Raw genomic sequence first — 22,500 nt, forward strand, 5'->3', positions numbered from 1 at the left:
AAAATCCGAATAAAGAGTTCAGGGAATTATTCGGTCTGGTTTGCTACTTCTTTGTACTGAATCAACTCTCTTCTGCATTGAATTATCTGAAAACTTCATTTATCTTAACCAATCAGAACTGAGTAATCTTTTCATGTACCTTATTAGCTCAAAAACTAGTTTATCTTACCTTGTGTCCCGATATTTTCATTGTTTAAGTTCAAATTTTTTAAGGAAATGTCTCGATTTTGATTGAAAACAGATCAGCTTTTTGGGTCCATAAAATTACCGCACCTCTCGAGGAAAAGGGGCCCAAGGCGACACCAGACTAGTGTCGTATTTATCGAACACCTAATCTTAAAAACCAGCTTGAACTTTCTCATCATATAGGAATGTACAGCGGTTCGCGCTTCATATTCGAAGCCACTGGCCGAATCTTTGCATAACGCCCTTAAAGAAGTTTACCAAGACAAGGCAAAGGATCAGATCAAAATCATTGACGCTGGAGCCGGAACAGGGCTGATTGGAGTTGAGCTCAAGAAACTCGGATACACCAACCTATGTGCTTTGAACATCACAGCTGAGATGTTAAAGGAAGCAAAAAAGAAAGAGGTCTATACTGAGTTCATCTGCACGTCTTTGAACGGGCAGCCGATCACATTAAATCAGGGCAATTCGATGCTTTGATTTGTGGTGGGGCGCTCCTTACAGGACGTATCGGCTCATCTGCTTTCGTGGAGATGATAAGAATGGTTCAAACTGGTGGGTCTTTCGTAGGAGTTTACCGAGGCACAAATATAATTGACCCACGGATGTCCGCGGGGAGTCTGTTCTGTGGCTAATTGTTGGACTTGACACAAAAACAATCATTTGGTAGCGGTTCCAAAGCATCTGTGGTTGAATAAATTTGCTCACAATGTTTTGAATCTTTCAAACGCTTTTAAAAAAACAACTACAACAAAAACGGACACCAGCCTTTAAGCATCATACTTTGATAAACCTTTGAGGATATAATAATATTTTTTAACAGAAATGAAAAAAAGGATGATTTTACATTAAGGACATATGAAGATTGTAAAAAAGGAAAAACGTGTAAAATCCTCTGGCAAGTTTTTTGCTTGGTTATTTTTGTGTTTTTGAAAACTCAAACCGTAATGAAGACTCACGTAACACCCTTCTTGACAAATTCCCTTAACATCTGGCATCTGACCCTTAAATCTTTTTCTGGTGTCAAATCTTTTCTCTGCAAATTCGCTCAATGAATTTCTAGATACATCGAGAGTACGCTTGGGGTTACAGGTTACAGGTTAACCTTTTAACTCCCATGAGTGACCAAGACAGAATTTCTCCTTACAATATCAATATGACATCAAGCAGACAAGTAATGGGAAAACAAAAGATGTCAATGAGGGTGTCATTGAAAATTTGGCTTGATTCCATGCTAACTGATGTAAAAATAGAAAAGTACCCGTGAAATATTGAAATTTTACTCTACGAAAGTCAAGTTACCACTCACATTTAGGAATATTCTTAGCAGATCCGTTTTCTTCTGAAGGGATTCCAGCAATGCAGATGTAGCGGTCTTATAAATGAAAGAGGTCTCATATAAATGCAGAATTGATATTTGTGTCGTGTTTATAAAACGTTGGATAGACGAGGACACTTAACCTGTTTTGAACAGTAAAATTCGAAGGCTTGAAAGAAATCAACGCTCTCCAAAAGGGTTTACGGTCAAGTCGCCCGAAAGTCATCTCGTCCGAAGTCATGTCGCCCAAAACCATAGTCATGTTGCCTGAAATTCATAGTCATGTCGCCCGAAATCCTAAGTCATGTCGCCCGAAATTTTATCGAGTGTTTAATCTTGTAGAGAAGTAACGTCTTAATTATTAAATATTAAATTCCTTGCGATTGTCACTTCTCTTCAAGGTTAGGATGCTTAAGTAACTGAAACTTAATTTCAATTAAGAACCACCTTGTTTACATCAACTCAAATTTTCAGTTACCTGCAAATTGAGAAATATCGAAGCCAAATTTTCCGGACTTAAAATCCATCCAGACTGCATTGACAAGAATAACTCCCGAAAAGAGAGACCGTTGTTTTTGAAATGTTACTTTAAAAACCTTTGGTTCCAACTACCGCAGAATGTACCGTGAACCGATGAAATGACGCGCGTGATTAGTGTCAGTACAGGCATAAGTTTGGCCCATCATATCTCTAAAGCAAACACGGTTACCTTTTTTTTTGGTATTTTTCGAGACAGATATTGGTAGGGAACATGTAAGGAACGTTTTAGAAAAAAATTGTTCTGTGATCCTTTTTCTCTGAGGAATCACCTTCAAGTGCCTATGACACGGAGTTTTTGAAATTACTACCGATAGCGATGTATACTTACCTTCAGCAAGCTCTACAAGTTAATCAAGTTCATCTCAAGGAGGGATTTTAATAGAGAGAAACTTCTTTAGTTTAAGTGCAGCATTGCTATATGGCCCATTTCACCCAATGGGTAAATGAATATTTCATACGCATCGACTTTCACACAGCACTTGGACCCGCTACTATCCAATTCAATAACACTTGTGTTTCTTTATTTACCTCACTGCAGTGTTGTTATCACAATGACATTGCCACTGTTGCTACCTTTAGTTTCTTAAGAGCAGGGAGAATTTATGGCTCGAATTTATGGGATTGATTTTCGGAAACCTAGGTTAGGAGAATGCACAGCCGCTTCGAGCTTGTGTTTATGTCAGTATCCGCCAGAGGTTTCACACTGTTCACGCAACAGGATATCGGCCAGTTCGGGAAAAGGCTTGAACTTTATTACAAATGATGTAGTTCTGTTACTAAAATACGATGGAAACAAGAATTGGTTCGATTTTCATACGATAAGAAAAGCGCAAATGTAGTCATGTGGAAAGAAAAGGAATGTAAGTACATCTCTAGCGCGTGAAATAGACAAAAATAAGGAGCTCGCCATTCTTCGCTTGCGAAATGCCAGCCGAGAAGAATGTTGAACGATCGTGTTCGGTGTGGGAACCGAGACCCCCTTAATCGGCATTATTTTTAGCTGAATTCATTGGTTATCTTCCCCTGATTTGACTAGTGGTATGTGTTAGTAAGAGCCATCTTCGAAGCCGGTACGGAGCATAAGGCCGATGACTTTGAAGAGTAAAATCTCCTCGATGACAACGATCGAAACGTATCCATTTTGGCCACACAGCTTCATCCTTTAGAAAGTAGTGTATAGAAATACTCGGTATATGTGTATTATTCTTGTAGCTAACATCATTTGGCACTCCGGCCACGCAATACGTTCGTCCTTTCCTCTGAATTTCTCCTCTCTTCATTATAGTTGCCGACGTGTCTTCGCAGTTTCCCACGTCACAGCTATGTAATACGATCGTTTTGGCCGCGCGCTTTAGGGGTACACTTTTTGGCCACCAAATCATACTTTCAATGCACAAAAAAGTGAACAAGGAGAACTCGCCAGGCGCTAAGGTCGATTAATTTTAATTTTGAATACCGCTATCAACCAGAAAATCAAAAAAAAAAATTCGTGTCATAGACACTTTAAGTATCTCTTTTTATAAGTTCCCCTCTGGTTCAGTTCTTTGACAGACAGCCAATCCACAACAAAAACTCTCGGACTAGAACTATACATGAGTGTCAAAATAAATCTTGAAAGGGGGGGAATTTTGCGATTCCTTGAGCTTTTAAACTGGATATTTATGGCAGAAGGGGTTTGAACTGTTGTTAGGTCGTCCAATTTCAAAGCTGAACCTCCGGATTATTAAGCGAAAAAACTCCCTTGTAAATATTTTATCATCTAGGTATGCTGGCTGAAATAGTTTTTTCTTCGTTTAAGCCTAACCGGTTTTGAACTCGTACTAGTTAATTACTTGTACAGCTCTATGTACAGGAGCCAAATTTTCAATGAACAAGGACAGTGCTGTATTCTGGATGATATTGCTTGAAATATGAAGTGCGCGCCGCTGAATGTTCCTATATGATGAGAAAATCCAAGCCGGTTATTAAGATTAGATGTTCGATAAATACGACACAAGTCTGGTGTCGCCTTGAGCCCCTTTTCCTCGAGAGCTCCTGTAACTTTACGAACCCGAAAAGCTGATCTGTTTTCAATCAAAATCGAGATTTTGCTCTAAAAAATTTGAACTTAAACAATGAAAATATTGGGGAACAAGGTAAACTAAATAAGTTTTGAACTAAGAATGCACAATCATTCCCTTAATTAGGATCTATGAATATTGCCCGAATGTTCCGGTAGTACCGAAACATTCACGAATCGCAACCGTGAATAATGAATCAGGTGTCGGGTGGGTCAAACGGCAATGTGCCACATGGTAGCCCAGACCATTATTATTATTATTTTACTATTTTAGAGTACCTCGTCATATGTTGCTGACCATGCAGCATAAATGCGTTTGATCTCAACTTCGGTTGCTTCTTTGGTTATTTTTGCTGCCGTCTCTCCGAAATACTTCATTAAGCTTGCTTTTAACTGCTTCTCATCCATTCTATATTGAGGAACAAAATGCAAAATGTCATATACACTTGTCTGATGAAGGCTTTTATTATGTGAAGTGCGGTGCTTTGTAATGATTTTCAGCCTTGGGAAAAGCCTTAACAGAACACGTGTAAAATTACGAGAACTTTTTTACATGTGCTTGTTATCGCTAGTCAGCTGCCAACACGTCAATCGCCTTTGAACCACTCTGCAGGGTTGATGATTGACTGGCAAAGCGATCCTTGGAATACGGGGTTGACAAAAGCAATTCATTTCCACGTTCTTCGCCAAGCTGTTCTTTGAGTAACAAATTGAAAAAATTTATAGCTTAGCCTTCTACCTGGCAACGAGCAATGAATAACTGCTGTGATTTACAGAGTTGAATGTTCTGAATAATACAAAGTACAAAGTTGAATTTAAAGTGTGTAACAAAGCGCTGATTGGACAAAACAAACAATAGTAACACACCAACGTATACATTTACAAGGAAAGTTTTAAATTAACATAATAAAGTTAATGATTAAGTGTAGGTTTCTTCCGCTGAATGTGGATAGCTTCTTTGATTTTAGGTTGAAAAGTTGTGGAAGCGTGATCCAAGATGCTGAAACACTTATCAGAACAAAGGGTGCAACATAATGGAGAATTATGTAGATGTCTGAAAATGTGAGAGGTCTTATCAGCATTTTGTTACACACTTTAAATTCAACTTTGTACTTTGAATTATTGAGAACTGAAGATGACAGAAGAGCTGTTGAAACATGTTTTTAAAGAGTTCAACGTTCTTTATAAAACAATTAAGCTAATCTTCAAGTCAAGTGCAGTTCTTTACCGCAAACAAAACAAACCTTATCACTAGTATCAATGTTTCAGTTGAATTTAACATAAATTTGTCTCAAAATCCTAACCACTTCTAATAGTATTTCTGAAATTGTGGGGAGCAAATACACGGTCGATAGTGTTAGATTTTCAAAGTAAACAAAACATGACAATCAGAACAAAAATCATACAGTGGAATGAATCAAGAACAAGCTGTTCACCATACAACACTAATTTCTGGTTACCATGTATCTGCGGCAAAAAACCATGTATCATCGGAAAAACTAAGAGAACTTCATTGCATTCGCTTTCACTCGTCTTCAATGCTTCACAATACTTGGAATGGAAGAGTCCAATGTAAATTTTAAATTTTCACTGAAATTACAGTTTCAAGGCTACTATTTTCATACTAGTGATGTTGTGAACATTACAGTAACTGAGCAAAACGAAAACGTTACTGAAGAGTTCAGAATAATGTTGGGTCGCACTTAGGGAGAAAACTATGCCCTATCAAGCCCACCATACTCAGCGAAAGGCACCAAGGACTCTCGATCTGCCTTTCTCAGTTCTCTAATACACAATCAATTCTACTTACATCCAATTTTACCCCACCCTGTGGAACTCTGGTTAATTTCTTCGACTCTTACAATTTGATTCTCTCTGAATAATTTTTATTGATTTGTGTCGCGCATGCTACAAAATGAACTATGAAGTACATGCTTATATAGTCACTAGAGATAGGCATGGGCGGGCATGCCAATCTCCTGGCCTTGAATGGTTATTTTAGACCTCGACGTCTAAAAAAGGTAGACAATGACTTAAGCATGGCCATTCTATTACGCATTTCGCTTAAACGCAAAGAATTCAGACATTTTTCGCTCATAAATGGTATATTTAGTTTTTCTTTATAAAAAATGTTAGATAAAAATATTAGAGAATACTCGAAAATCAGATTTCAAAATACTTAAAAGAACATTTTGGCTATAACTATCAATTTTTCTAGTTTCAGAATACCCTGTCTCTAAATGCCCTGCAACCAGGTACGTTCTAAAATAGATGAAATGTCTGGCAGTCAGAAATTTTCAGAGAATTTCCACCGACAGGTTCTTTCAAACTTGTTAAAATTATCAGATGTTTGTTTAGAAATGTCAAAGATAGTTGGCTTTTAGTGGACAAATTCTCCGTACCGTGCAGCCTATAATATTGCTCGGTTGTCAACACTCTGATCAGATTGCCGGGCACGGACCAAAAGCCCAGCGGTCAGAATTTTTAAATGGCTCCATTCTCCGTTCTCCATTGATCAAAATCTTAGATAAAAGTAGTACAGAATACTTGGCAATAAGATTTTAAAATACTCAAAGGTACATTTTGGCTAAAACTGTTATTTGTTTTAGTTTAAGAGCAAGTTGTCAAACTGTTATCTCTTTAGAAATTTTTTTAGTAAAAATTCGATCTGTTTTGCATTTATGGAGCGCCGTCTTTTCTTAGTAGATTTAAATTGCTAGAAAACAATATATATAAAACACTTGGTTCATACGTGCGTTCATGGAGACGTGGAGCGCGTGGAAATTTTTAAAACGACGCCTCGAGCAACTTCTCTGTCGCTGTCTAAACTTCCCATATATCGGCCATGAGCGCACGCTAAAGTATAAACTAATTGTTAATTCAAAGTGACAGTATGGTTAACCAGTGGATACCCTGTATAGAACATGGAGATATCAGATGATGGAAGAAAATATCATGAAAAGGAATTGATTGAATCAACGGTTTTTTATATCTCTGCTTCAATAAGCTTGGGGAGTGATGGCTTTGAATCTGTTCATGGGTGCACAGCTGTCTTGAGGTTGCGACGTTTGAGAGTCGTGTAGCCGAACTAAAACCATGTGTACCTGATCTAGAAATGTATACAAGCGAGCAGCTATAGACCCATGCGGTCATAGCTGCTTGTGTGAACAATCAAAATCTTTGATTCACTGCACAGAGTGGGTTGACTAATCTCATGTTATGACTATATTTGGTCATGGATGATTGACATCGGGTTCGTTGGCCTGACAATTTTGGTGGATGGTACTGTAGGCACGCATTTTTTTCGCAGTATTTTGTTTGTTATTACAACGCAATATGAACTGAGTGCAAGTAGGAACATCACTGCCGCCACAGTATACACCATCAAAAACAGAATTTCGTTTGTAATTTGTCAGTTGAGAGTGTGGCGTTCTCTGAAGTGAAAAGACCTTGAATGACTTTCTTAACGATCAGGTAGCTTTTATATTGAAGGGTCACGTGACAGACTCTGTGTCAGAGAGTACATGAATTATCAAGGAATCTAGAAAGAACTGTAAATAACAGAGCTGTCAAGCCTTTATGTCAAGTATCGTTTAAAAGTTATGCTGGTCAGAATTCCAAGTTTATCCAGAGAACCTTCTTAAAAATTTGCAGAGAAAGCTTGCAAAATTGGATCCAAATCCCAGTTCTGATTACTCGAACGCTTCATGTATACCGTAGGGTATACCCCCAGATACGTTTAGAAGATAACAGCACAAATCTGAAATATGTTGAGGGGCCAAATTTTGTTTTTCTAACGCACATTTCAGTTGTCTTTGTAAGTGACTTCTTTTTTCTTTATTACATCTAGGAATTTTCTAACGTTGACTTTGGAAGCATTCCTTTGGAGAGCGTATATTTCTTTCAAGCCTACGAAATTTACTGTTCAAAGCAGGTAAAGTGTCCTCGTATATCCAACGTTTTATGAACATGTAACACAACTATGTATCACATGCCTCGTTGCACCAACGTGTATTACCATAATATTGCACGGACCTTTGTATAGTTTACACCTTTGCACGCCTTGTACGTATTTAGTGATTGCAATAAATTAAATATTCAGTTTTGGACATGTAACAGAAGCGCTAACAAACACGACACAGATATCAATTCTGCACTTATAAAGTCATTTCAGTCTGGTTCTGAGATTTCTTTCATTCATAGGACCGCTGCATCTGCATTGCTGGAATCTCGAGAGAAAACGTTGCCTCGTCATATAATTGCGTTCGACGAAGGGGAACGCATACTAATCGTGTCGTTCACTCTTGAGGGTTTTATGGACTAGTTCCTCAGGCACTGGGCGCCATTTTGGACCGGCTGACTGGCTGGCTGGCTGGCTATGTGGCACAAATAGCCTCGATCTCACTTGCAAATGTTTCCTTTGCCGCCTTGAGCTGAAGACACCGATTATTTTCTCTGCGCAATCAATAAAATAAAAATAGAAAACTTTTACTAAAGATGGAACGCACTTTACCAATCTTTGATTATTATTAGTTATATTTTTGTGGTCCTTCACGTTGGTTGTAGTCTTCGCCGTTTTTCATTGTTGTCTTCATAGAACGATTGCTAGAAAGAATGAGCTATTGTAGAATATTTCTCAAATTTCAGGTCTGTAGCCATTTCTCCTGATGAGTTATTAGCCTGAATGTCTGACATGATTTTATAGCGCTTCGGATGGGAACGCCAAGTTGGTGCCCATGCAAAGGGTGTCAACATGGCGGCCATGAAGTAATGTAAACATTCGCTGTCTTGTTTCGCTTCCAAAGTAATTCGTTTTCGATTTTGAAATTGCTAACATTTATCTAAACACATTTTTCTAATTTTTCTTGTGCTCAGGGAATAAAATGTCACATGATAGCTCATATTTACAGATTTCCGGTGTCGAGCAAAGAAAAACCGAAATTAGAAATGGCTCTATTGTCAAAACAGAGAACTCCACGATGCTGAAACCTTTCAAAAGGGTTTGGGGGTCTTTCGTCTTTCGGAGGTAAACTGTAATATCCCTCAAGTAAAAACCAAGGATTGTATTAGATGTGCGCTTCTAAAACAAGTTTTGAGTTTGCGTTGAATGTTTCAGTCAATACTAAGACCCCTGAGTTGTTCAGTGGATAAGCAGTTTCTTTTCCGTCTTGACCCTAAATTTCTCTCGAGTCTCGGTTCTTATCCGTTCCACCTTAAAAGCTTTTATTTTTATTGCTGTGTTTAAATTAAAAAAAAAAGTCATCTACCTGTATATTTTCGAGATTTTAAGAGGACATCCGTGCAAAAATCAAACAAAAATGAAATTTTTATGGCAAGGGTCAAAAATTCAAATTGTCTCATATTTTGCACACAAGTAGACCCTAGTAAGACAAGAAAGACTGTGTATTTTTTTTCCTCAAATGTGTTTTTTTTTTTCGAGAAAAACGAATGTGGCGTGTTTGCTAAGTGTCGCAGATGTCGGGACTATTTTACAGGTCGTAGTAAAACCATGATGACGGTTAACGGTGTTTATTCAGATCACGAAGACAATGACGAAGACGATCACAAAGACGATCACGATCGTAAACTGAAATTACAATAATATTATAACGAATGCATGAATCTACTTGAATTGGTGCGAAAGGAATGAAAGAAACGCTTTACGTGCCTATGTCGATAACGCGATTAAAATAACAACAATTAACGTAAATCAACATAAACAAATCATAAAAGGCTTAATTGAAACTACTCGAAATTCAAAGATCGGCTACACGATGAACATTTGCGGCTGATTAACAGCCCAAAGACTAAAATGTGGGCGTTGCTGTCTGAGCGTTTAGTTCTTTCAAATTACTCTTTTGATCTCAAGATAATTAGTTGTACTATTGTACAACACAAATGTGTGCTATCACCCAAGGTGAAAAACTAAACTTAAACACATTGAAATAAAACTAACAAAATTACTTACATATCGGTTCCACTTGTGCCAAAGGTTTAGAACGAAAGAACGAAGGTACTGCTATTCAAGGCGAAATCTTGCGAAACTCTGGCTTAAAGGGACTCTAACTTAGCTTTTATATGCGCGTGGTGACGCTAAAAGATCCGATTACAAACCAATAGGAAAAAGATAAACATTGTAACTACGATCGTAACTAGGCACACAAAGTAATTGATAATTGATCTAATAAAAAAACTGTTCTTTTATTTGATATCCTTAACAACGAACTTTTCGCTTTCACCCTCTAGAATCGATGGATCGGGTCATAACGTGTCGAAAATTGAACACTTTCGCTCGCTTCGCATTTCAAAGATATTTAGTCAAGGGAAATCTAACCAACGTATGCTCTTTTATAGACTCTTCGTCTTCTGTAAAAGGTAAGTTGTGTAGGAATTGGTTACTTAGAAGCTTTTAGCCATGCGAAAAAACAATGTGCTCTCTTCCGTTACAAAAAAGTGTCGGTGAAGAAAACCTCTTTTTTCACCATGTGCCATTATTCAGAATTCCACCAAATTACGTATGTAAACTGCCGAAGGAATGATCTTCAAAATTACGTAAATTTTTCTTTGAGCAAATGTCTTCTCCCTAGGCAAGAAACTCTTAGCACACGGAAAACATAAAATCACGCAATATGTAGATTGCGTGACCAGAGAGTTCGGGAGTATTCCTGCCTTCGAAATGACTTCGGATCGAACAGCAGAACTTTTTCAGAAACAAATAACATAGTTATACCCAGTTTTGTTAAATTACTTTGTCTTTTATCATTTGAAGTTTGTTTCTGCAGGGATATTCTCTCATCGTTCTGTCTAGTACAATTATTCACCAGTGCCAGTAACGGTATACGATTTAAAACTTTTGCTTATCAGTGAAACGGATATTGCGAGAACGACTCTGTTTTAAGGCCCATCCCATTTCAACAGAAGCTACAGACGATGACGGGGTGGTTTCCATGTCCCGCAGTTCCGGTACAGCACCCGGTCCCTTCTCCAGTCTAGAGGCATACCCTAGCACGGCGCGGTCATAAAGAGTTTCATATTCAAGAACATATTTGTGTCTCCCACATTCGAGATGCTTCTGTAATGACGAATGGCGTTGATAGGACTTGATGCAACCCTCTTCCGAGCAGAAAAAAATATTTTTAGTCGTGGAAGTAGTTGAAAATAGGACCTGAAAAAAACTTCAGGCCTGTACGGGATTTGAACCCATGACCTTTGCAATACCGGTGCAGCGCTCTACCAACTGAGCTAACAAGCAAACTGGGAGCAGGTCATTGTGTTGGGTCCAAATAAACCATCCAAGTAATGAATGAAGATTTTAGATATATGAATTTCATATATTTGCACTGCGGTGAAGAGATGAAATTAAGAGATCCTCGCAGCTACGAACACTACTGAAACGAGTAGTTGAAAATAGGACCTGAAAAAAATTCAGGCCTGTACGGGATTTGAACCTATGACCTTTGCAATACCGGTGTAGCGCTCTACCAACTGAGCTAACAAGCCAACTTAAAAGCTTTTATTTTTACCGCTGTGTTTAAATTTAAAAAAGGCATCTATATTTTCGAGTTTTTAATTTGTATAAAAATGCCATTTAGAATATCAGGAAAAAAAATGCAAGCCGTGACAAAAAAAACTGAAATGGCTGCGGTCTCGCCGCCCACCGACACGTGCAAAACTGTAAGTACAACTTCAGGACAATGTCGTTTGAACAGTTTGATTTATTTCATGTACTTGCTTTTGATTTAACATCAAAACATCACAACAACATCATAAATGTTGTTGCAAGTCAGCTAAAACAATGATTTTCTATTATGGCCTAGATGAGCAAGGCTTAACTGCCATGCTACATGTTTCTTAGTGCTTCGAAACTTTGTAAACGAACTCCCAGCAATCACTGGGCAAGTCCTCGGCTGCAGAGAAAGGTGAAGACTCTTTGGACATGCACATCCATTCGCCAGCTTTCTGCAGCTCCGTCATCATCTCTTTTAGTGTTCATCATCTCTTTTATTATGTTGAAACAGAGGAAGCCATCTGCAAAGAAGTTAACATTGGAATTTAGTGCGGATCTTGAAAGGTTTTATCATGGGAAATTTGTGAACCCTTTCACTGCTAAGATCTCTTTAGTAATTCTCTTGGGGGCGTGCTCTTGATTTATCAAAAAATTCTTTCAAGCGAATTTGCAGAGAGAAGATTTGACCACAGAAGAAGATTTACGGGTCAGATGCCAGATTTTAAGGGAATTTATCAAGAAGGGTGTTACGTGAGTCCTCACTACCGGATCTCACGGTTTGAGTTTTCTAAAAACAAAAACAACCAAGCAAAAAAACTGTCAGATGATTTTCCACGTTTTTCCTTTTCTAAAATCTTGAAAGATTCAAAACAATGTGAGCAAATTTATTCAACCACAGGTGCTTTGCAACAGCAACCAAATGATTCTTTAGTGTCAAGTCCAACAATTTGACACGGAACAGACCCCCTCGCAGACTTCCACTCATCGCTTGTTTTGATGTGTGTTTTAGCATCTTGGATCACGCTTCCAAAACTTTTCAACTTAAAATCAAAGAAGCTACCACATTCAATGCGAGAAACCTACTCTTAATCATCAACTTTATCATGTTAATTCAAAACTTTCCTTGTAAATGCATACATTGTTCTGTTACTATTATTTGTTTTGTCCAATCAGCATTTTGTCATAGGCTTTAAATTCAACTCAGTACTTTGTATTATTCAGAACTGAAGATGACAGAAGAACTATCGAAACATGTTTTTAAAGAGTTGAATGTCCTTTATAAACCAACTAAGGCTAATCTTCAAGTCAAGTGCAGTTCTTTACCGCAGACAAAACAAACCTTATCACTGGTATCAATGTTTCTGTTGAATTTATCATAAATTTCTCTCGAAATCCCCACCACTCCTTATAGCATTTCCGAAATTGTGGAAAGCAAATACACGGTCGATGGTGTTAGATTTTAGAGGTGAACAAAACATGACAACCAGAAGAACAATCATACAATGGAATGAATCCAGAACAAGCTGTTCACCATACAGCAATAATTTCTGGTTACCATGTATCTGCGGCAAGTGAACATCATCGGAAAAACCAAGAGAACATCATTGCATTAGCTTTCAATCGCCTTCAGCGCTTCACAATACTTTGGAATGGAAGTCCGATGTATATTTTAAATGTTCATCGAAGTTACAGTTTCACAAGGCTACTATTTTTATGGTAATGATGTTGCGAACATTACATTAGCTGAGCAAATAAAAATACGTTTCTGACGAGTTCAGAATAGTGTTGAGTCGCAATTAAGGAGGAAACTATGTGCTGTCAAGCAAGCTCACCACGCTCAGCGAAAGGCATTAAGGTATTTTTCTCTTTCTGTTCTTCCAAACAGCTGATATGCTGACATTTCACGTTCTAATTTACTTTTCAATGCGATTTCTCCCTACATACAATACAACAGTATGGAAATCTCGTCATTAGATGACATCCAGAAACTCGAAGCAAAAGATCTCAGGGAGATTTTAAAATCTAATTCAAAATCGACGGGCGGAATTAGAGCCGACTTAGTGTCGAAAGTTCATGCTTTGCTGATGTGATACGTCCTTCCATCAAGCAGTGGAGAAAACCGGGAACTTCTTACAGATGTCTAGGACCTAGAAAAAAACCAGAGCGACCTCAAATACGAAGCAACTATGGTAAGGATTTCAGTCCTTGGATGGTCGAGCGATCTCCGTAATTTACCTGAGATTAATTTCATTCAGCTTTACGATTACCTTGTTGTTTCACGAGAATATTGCCACATCGTGTTAAGAGGAACGCATCACAGGAAGTACCACAGAAGTTGTTCAGTATGGCTTAGAAAGCGAGGCAAAGGCTGTAGCCCTCTAGGTAGAGGAGATTTGTTATTGCTGCTGTTGTTGATGTTGCACTTGTTGTTGTACCATATTCTTCAGTTAAAGTTATTCCCATTTTGTCATTTTACCAAGATGTATTTCAGTTTGCCATTTGTACATTGTATCTTATGAAAAACTATACAATAGAGCCTGTACAGCCACTTGATTATAACCTTCTTTCTATCAACCCATGAGGGAAACTGTAACTAACAGATGTCATAATATTTTGAAACCCATCTGGCCCAGGACAACTTATGCTCGTGATACATTGAAAACCATTTGAGTTTGCTACTCATGGTAATTTGTTAGGTGGCAAGACAGCATTGAAAGAATCAGACTAAAATATTAGACAATTTAAAAACTCCCAAAAGTGACTGATTCATGTAACTTCTCCCTATAATATCCAAACGCTATCCAGCAAACGGATAGTGATAATACTGAAACTTATCAAGCAGAAGTTATCTTGATCTTACATCAAATTCTCATAACTTATTTACAAGTAAATGTGTAGCAACTAGAAGGGAGAATTAACAATCAGATCTTGGGTATTTAAGGGTTAAAGGAAGAAAGCAGAAATGCTTCCTCAGCTACTGATCTCAACAATGCTAGTTGTTAAGGATATCGAACAAAGAACAGCCTTTTTTTTATTAGATCAATTGTCAATTACTTTAATTTGTGTGCCTAGTTACGATCGTAGTTACAATGTTTATCTTTTCCCTATTGGTTTGTAATCGGATATTTTAGCGTCACCACGCGCATATAAAAGCTAAATTAGCGTCCCTATAAGCCAGAGTTTCGTAAGATTTCACCTTGAACAGCAATAACTTCGTCTTTCGTTCCAAACCTTTGGCACAAGCGGGACCGATATGCAAGTGATTTTGTTAGTTTTATTTCAATATGTTTAAGTTTAGTTTTACCTTGGGCGATAGCGCACATATGTACTGTGTTGTACAACAGTACAACTAATTATCTTGAAATCGAAGGAGTTTTTGAAATAACTAGACGCTCACACAGTAACGCCCACATTTTAGTCTTTGGGCTGTTAATCAGCCGCTAATGGTCATTGTGTAGCCGATCTTTGAATCTCGAGTAGTTTTAATTTAGCCTTTTATGATTTGTTTATGTTAATTCACGTTGATTGTTGTTATTTTAATCGCGTTATTGACATAGGCACGTAAAGCGTTTCATTCATGCTTTCGTTATAATATTATTGCAATTTCAGTTTACGATCGTGATCGTGACCGTGATCTAAATAAACACCGTTGATAGTCATCTTGGTTTTCGTGGTTTCATTACGACCGGTAAAATAGTCCCCACATCAGCGACACTTCGAAAACACGCATAGCGACACCCCTCGAAGTTTCCTCTTTCGTCAAAGCGTCACACTAGTCCTTTACATACATTTAAGTTTCTGTCAGTCATAAACATTCAGTGAATTGATATTCCCATTCATGGCACTCAGAGGCCTTCTGACACAAAGGTTTGCTATACTAGTTCTTATTGCATTGTGTTAACCAATGTTATGATAATATAATTTTGAGATACTTAAAAGATTGAGAAATATATCCAAATCAAGATATTTATTTTATACTGTTACAGTTACCATAAGATTTGTTTGAAAGAGAATCTTTCAGACCATCGAATTGTATGAGAAATTATTTTTTGCAAGACTTCTATCAAACTTCTTATTATGAGGACAATTTTGTGAATAATAAAACTTAATGTCAGTTCATTTTTGTGTTGAGAACTCTTTTAGTTGGTGAAACTCCCTTTTTCTTTTTTCCAATTTGAAGCATCAAATTTATTGATACATAAAGCACACAAAATATTCTGTGAGAGTTCCATGTGGCATCCATAGTGAATTACTATGCTATCATAAAAAACAAAAACAACAACTACTGAAAACTGCTTTTGTCACAATAGCTACCAAATTTGTGTCAGTTTTCTGGGTCTGCCAGAATAAGTGAAAACTCTGAAGATACAGTGTCTTCGTTATTTTATTAAAAGCAATTACTTTCCATGAGTTTCTCTGCTAGGAGTGTTTTAGGCAAGCCATGTAGTAAACAGTTGAGGAGTACTGAACTTATTGACTTACTGCCGCAATGAAAAAAAAACTCTATCGAACTTAAAACAATTCAGGTACCTAATTGAAAATTTTTACTAATTTTGCAACAATAGTCACCCTCATCCATAATTCATAGAGAATAAGATAAGTATAGAACGATAATACTTAGCAAAAATACATACCTCCATGCATAAACCTGAAGAAGTGAAAGCTCGTAGGCAAACCATTGGTGCCATAAAATGTATTTGAACAACCAAAAGCGGCACACTACTCTCCTTTCTTTTTGGGAGAAAAATTAGCTTTATCGAGATTTCGGCTAGGACCATCCATTTTCCTCAAAAATCGAACAATTTTGCTGCCTAAGTATGAATTTCAATGAGAGCGTTCACAGAGATTTAACACGAGTCAACCCCAGCCTCGTTCTCACGTGCGCGGATGCATTTCCAATATGGCGCTGGGAACTGTAAAAAGGTCTATTTCCATGATTTATTTTTTCTTGAATGAGTCCTTTGAATGATTATCAGCATATCGCTGAAAACATGCATAACCATCCGTTAATTACTGATAACTTTAATGCGGAGGTGGAAGATCACTATTTCTCAGTGCTTGATTCTCTGAGAAGAGGAGAGCACGCTCTGGCTCAAAAATCTTTGGAAACTTCTTTGACTTTAATCCGCAAACGACAAAAATTGATTAAATTAGCCGATAAAAGTGATACTGGATGGTTTTTTGTCCAAGAATATGAGCAAGATAATCTCGCAGACAACTCGGAAAATGAAAAACTATCAAGAAAGCGTAGGATAAAGCCTGCAGAAAGACAAATCCACCCGGTTTGATGCTACTTCTGCTTCTGCTAATGCTACTCGCAGCGGGGATGACCGGCAGCTTTTTCGAGGTAATGCGATTGTTAGCCCTTCTTTGTTATTTCCAGATCTTGTTCAACCTGAAATAAGCGACCCAAATTGTATTTATTGTAGTTCTTTTATTTTCTCTGTGTTACCTAGTTTTTTGTCCCAATATATTTGAACCCTCTTCATTGCCGATGGAATGCTCTACCAACTAAGCTAACAAGCCAACTGTAAGCTAGTCATTATGTTCTTCATGGCTCGTTTGCTATAGAGAGTGAGCTATTGTAAAATATTTTCCAAGTTTCAGCGGCCATCATGTGAATTAATACATACATACATACATACACACTTTATTGATGCTCCCTAAGTGGGCTTTTCAGCTCAATAGAATAAAAAAAATACAAATATATAAATTGATTGAGAATGTAAATACAATAATATTATAATTACAAAAATATATATCAATAATATAATATAATATATCAACTTAATAAAACATTTGCAAGATGACGTCTAAAATTCCTGGGGCATTTTAAGGACTTAATGTTATCATTTAAGGAGTTCCAGAGTTTGGCTCCTCTGAAAGCAAAGGAGCGCTGCCCTGTTGACAGGCGACATAAAGGTATATCCAAAGCACCAGATGATCGAGTTTGTCTATTATGGACTTGAGAACGTGATTTAAACATATCAGCAAGATAGTCTGGAACAAGCTTGTTAATACATTTGTGTATCATAGTAGCGTCATTTAGAATGAGTTTCTCTCTAATAGGAAGCCATTTCAACGATCGCAACCCATCCGAAATATGGTCATACTTTCTTAGTCCCAGAATAATTCGCCCAGCAAAGTTTTGGACTTTTTGTAACTTGTCAATATTGCTACTGCTAGTATTACTCCAGACAGTTGAACAATATTGGAGTTTACTAAAGACAAATGAATTTATTACTAACAGAAGTGTTTTCCTATCCAGGAGGTGCTTGATTCTGTTAATTTGGTACAATTTAAAAAGGCATTTAGAGGCAATCTCAGTGATATGTTGGTTATAACTGAGGTGTGTGTCGAGAAGAACACCCAAGTCCTTAACGACAGGCACAGGTGTTATTTCTTTGTCGAAAAGTGTTATACTGAATGATGACAGTTTCTTTAAAAGTTGTGGTAATCCAACAGCTAGAACCTTAGTTTTGTCCGGATTAATCAAAAGAGAGTTTTTACAGCACCACTGAGATATTCTCGTAAGATCTTCGTTTAAGGCGAGGATGGACGTGGGTAATTCGGCAGGTGAAAAGGACAAATACAATTTACAATCATCAACATAGGAGGCAGATAGACAACGTTTAGGAACAGAAAGGAGGTCGTTAACATAGATTGTAAACAAAACCGGACCTAAAATAGAGCCTTGCGGAACTCCGAACTCAAGTGGGAGTACTTTAGAAACTGCATCACCGATTCGAACGCACTGTTGTCGGTTAGAAAGGTAACTCTGAAACCAGTTCAACGCACCCTGGGAAAAATCGAGATTTTGTAGCTTGGATAACAAGATGTCGTGTCGAATACTATCAAATACTTTAGACATATCCAATAAGACCATGATGGAAACTTTCTTGTTATCCATAGCCTGGAGCTACTGATCTGTAACGTACAACAGAGCGGTTTCTGTCGAGTGAAGCTTTCTATTTCCGCTCTGATGTGCTGCCAGTTTATTATTTCTAATTAGATGCTCCATAAGTTGTCCATGTACCAACCTTTCAGTGACTTTTGAGACTATTGGTAATAATGAGTTGGGGCGATAGTTGTTAGGGACATCTGGATTACCGCATTTGAGAATAGGTGTAACCTCTGCTGTTTTCCATGCACGTGCAAATGTGTTGGTAACAAAGGAGTTATTCACAATGTGGGTAATTGTTGTTAGCGTACTGGGTAAACTGTCTTTAAGAATTCTAGAAGATATCTTGTCCATTCCAGGAGCTTTGTTAGATGGTAGGCTTCTAATCACCCTTTCTACCTGATTTTCCGTGACTTGATGAAGAACGAATAATTCGGGGCTAACGTCGGTGGATATGTGTAAAGGAGTCGGCACATCCAAATTTACATTAAGTCCATGATGTAAAGATAAGTCCCTGGCTTTTTGAGCAGTAATACTGCCGACGGAAGTGAAGAAATCATTTAATTCGTTAGCTAACCCAGTGGGATCCTCAGAAGCCATAAAACTATCTTGTTGTTTACGTGGTAGACACCGGTTAATGATTTTCCAAATTGAGTTAGAATTTCCATTGCTATCCAAGATCTGAGTCCTGACGTGAACTTTTTCGGCCACACGAATCTCCCTTTTCACTTCTTGACGAAAAAATCTGTATCCGTTCCAGTGGAAAGGGTCATTTGTTTTTCCCGCAAGTTTGCGCCATTGGTCGCGCGTTCTCATTAGTTGACGAATTTCTGGTGTTATAAAGGGGTTGGGTTTAGATCTAATTTTAACCCTCTTGACTGGAGCATGTTGACTTAGTACTTCCAAGAACAGTTCATTGAATACATCAACTTGATCGTTGAAATCGTCAAATAGGCTTATTATGTGAAAAGGCGCATATGACAGATCACGTAGGAAATTATCGGCGCTGTAATTAGTATAGCTTCTAATAGTGACGTAACAGGGCTTAATCCTTGGCTTTTTTAACTTCAGCGAGATGTAAACAAGATTGTGATCGCTAATAGTTGACATAGGGACGTCGTTTGAAGCAATTAGTTTCTCATTCGTGGTCATCACAACATCGATTAACGATTCCCCATTCTCCGTGGCTCTGGTTGGTTGATTGATTAATTGGGTGAGGTTAAAAGTAGAGCAAAAATCGTTTAAAGCACGGGATTCTGCGTTATCTTGAAGGAGGTTGCAATTGAGGTCACCCAATATAATGACATCAAGACCTGACAGGAGGGATTCGATAAGACTGTTGGCAAGATCATCTATAAAATTTAATGGAGTACTCGGTGGTCGATATACTGTGCAGATGACGAATGACTTATAACAGCGACTTTGCACTTTTAGCCACAATTGCTGAAAGTTATTATCAGAAACTGAGGATACATTCTCCAGTGATGAAACTTTGTAGTTTTTCTTAATGTAAACACATAGTCCGCCGCCAGGTTTGTGCGGGTCACGGTCTTGTCTATACAAAGTGTAGCCTGGAATATGAATGCTCTCGTTGCTGACTGAAGAATCCAGCCAAGTCTCTGATATCGTAAAGATGTCGAAATTATTTGAGACAGCGGAATCCTTTAGCAGAGTGAAGTCTTCCCTGGACTTCAAGGAGCGGATATTTAAATGAGCAATCCTGATGTTTGACTTCGTGTTGCAAGGAAAGCTAATATTTGTGTTCGTCGATGTAGATGAAGAATTAGAAGTAGAGTTTGGTCCAGGATGTGGATGAATGTCGCCGCTAAGATTGTTTTCCAGGAGAGATGGGTTAAAAGACGCTGTTCCGTTAGCTGAGTACAGAAGCCGTCTTCGGAGAAACCGCCTTCGCTTCATTCTTATGTACCATGATTTCAATCCAAAATGGCGGATTCGGCAAAAACTACTAGGATCGAGATAAGACATCGAAGAAGGTTCTGGGGCGCTTCCCGGAGTGTCAAATCCATGCCCAATTGAGGAAAACCGCCAATTAGAGTAGTGGCTTAGATTGTTCAAGCAGCTGAACAGTAAAAACACGAGGAAAGTGAACATAAGAACGGAGCTAAAAATTAGTTGACCGACCGCAAAATGCAAACTTGTTTCGTTTCTAAAGTGATTAGTTACGGATTTTGAAATTGCTAACATTTATCTAAACACATTTTCTAATCTTTCTTATGCTCAGGAAATAAAATGTCACAGCTCATATTTTACAGCTTTCCAGTGTCGAGCGAAGAAAAACTGAAGTTACAAATGGCTCTATTTTCAAAATAGAGAAGTCCTCGATGCTGAAAAATGTATCGGTAATATCGACATTTTAATTTGCATTAAAATACAACTAAACATATCAGGAAACGAAACACAAGCCTTAAAAGAATATTTGAAATGGCTACGGGCTCGCCGCCCACCGGCACGTGAAAAAACGTAAGTACAACATCAGGACAATGTAGTTTAAGCAGTTTGATTTATTTCATATATTTGCTTTTTAAACATCAAACTTCACAGCAGCATTATAACTGATGTTTTATGTCAGCTAAAACAATGATTATCCAGTATGGCCTAAATGAGGTAGGCTTAACTGTAATGGTACATGTTTCTTAATTCTTTAAAACTTTGTAAACGAACCCCCAGCTCAAAGAGTTGGTTAACTCAAAGAGTTTGTTAACCTATAACTTGTGACATCATCCAATCCTTGCAATATTGGAGGAGATCACCAATCCTTGCAATATTCAAGACCAGAATAAGAAAAATTGACCTTTCAGACCTCATTGACAACTATAGCAGTTGCTGCAAACTATGTGGAGTATTTTAAACATTTACTTATTAATTTTTGTACACTAGTTATTAGCTGTTGACTTTATTTAGGTGTCCCCAATTATTTGTCCCCAATTAGCAAATCTACAACTAAAAATATTGACATGTTGATAAAGTTTTCATTCATTCATTCAAAATCATCAATCAGGGGAATAATAGTTAATCCAATACCAAATTCTTCAAACTTACATCATAAGACTTGTATGGTGACAGTAATGAGAATTACTACTGAGATAATGGAAGTAAAAGGGTGAAAAAGACATAAAAAACCAGCAAGAACAAGCATAAATTAGGATTCAAAGTTATTCTTGTGGTGCCTGGATCGAGTAACACTTAGGATTGGGATCAGCAAGGGTCATGAGGTCCAGCCTGTATCTTAGCTATAAGAAAAATAAAGAAAAAACAAGGGGTATCATTGTGGCTTAGCTATGTTCTGTGTTGCTGGGTCTGCCCAATGAGTCAGCTAGTGCCCAGCCTTTAATTGCTCCTTTACTGTATTCAATAATACAGAACAAGGGCTATTATTGTGAGTTTTAAGAGCTGATAAAATAGTGATCAAATGCATATTGTAACCTTTCTTTTTTTGCAAAAGGTCTTGGAGAAATATCAATTTTCACAATTCGTTTGATTTGACAAAATCTAACAGGCACTTAAAATAAATACTGGCAAAAACTGGTTTGCACTACACTTTCATGTATTTTAAGTGATATGAGTCGGGGGCTTGCAAACTTAATTTTTCCTAAAAAAAAATCTTTGTGGAAAGTAAATGTCACTGGTTTTTTCAGAAATTGCTTCACCTTTCATTGGTTTATTTCCTTATGCTGCAATACAGTTACTTACTGTCCATAATTTCCATGCCTGAATAGTGGATGCACATTAAAACAGTAGTAGTTTTTAGTACATTATAAAGCTTGAAGGGGCAGAAATTTCCTGGTCAACAAGCTCAATGTGCACACAACCCTTACCTCACTATTTCACTAACATTTCGCCCCATACAAGGCAATCCAGGACAGTATTAGATTCTGGCAGATTTCATTACTGAAGGACATGTTGTGTGAATGCATGTTTGTCTATTCATATTTCCATAACGAAATTTGATAATTATAAGAAATATATTA

At 37.6% G+C, this 22,500-nt stretch overlaps 1 protein-coding gene and 1 pseudogene across 2 annotated transcripts in view; one reads left to right on the forward strand and one right to left on the reverse strand.

Annotated features, from left to right (window-relative positions):
* LOC149034375 (uncharacterized) overlaps positions 1 to 2,067 on the forward strand; it is a 182,203-nt pseudogene extending 180,136 nt beyond the window's left edge. Inside the window, exon 5 of the transcript XR_016182953.1 lies at positions 370 to 2,067. The product of XR_016182953.1 is annotated as an uncharacterized LOC149034375 (transcript). The remainder of the gene's footprint in view (positions 1 to 369) is intronic.
* The window catches only part of LOC149034392 (uncharacterized), a 382,461-nt gene that overhangs the window by 35,202 nt on the left and 324,759 nt on the right, over positions 1 to 22,500 (reverse strand). The gene's annotated exons all lie outside the window — the stretch shown is intronic.

Source organism: Pocillopora damicornis, chromosome 14 (genome assembly GCF_964200805.1).
Source record: "Pocillopora damicornis chromosome 14, jaPocDami1.2, whole genome shotgun sequence".
NCBI classification, from domain to species: Eukaryota; Metazoa; Cnidaria; class Anthozoa; order Scleractinia; family Pocilloporidae; genus Pocillopora; species Pocillopora damicornis.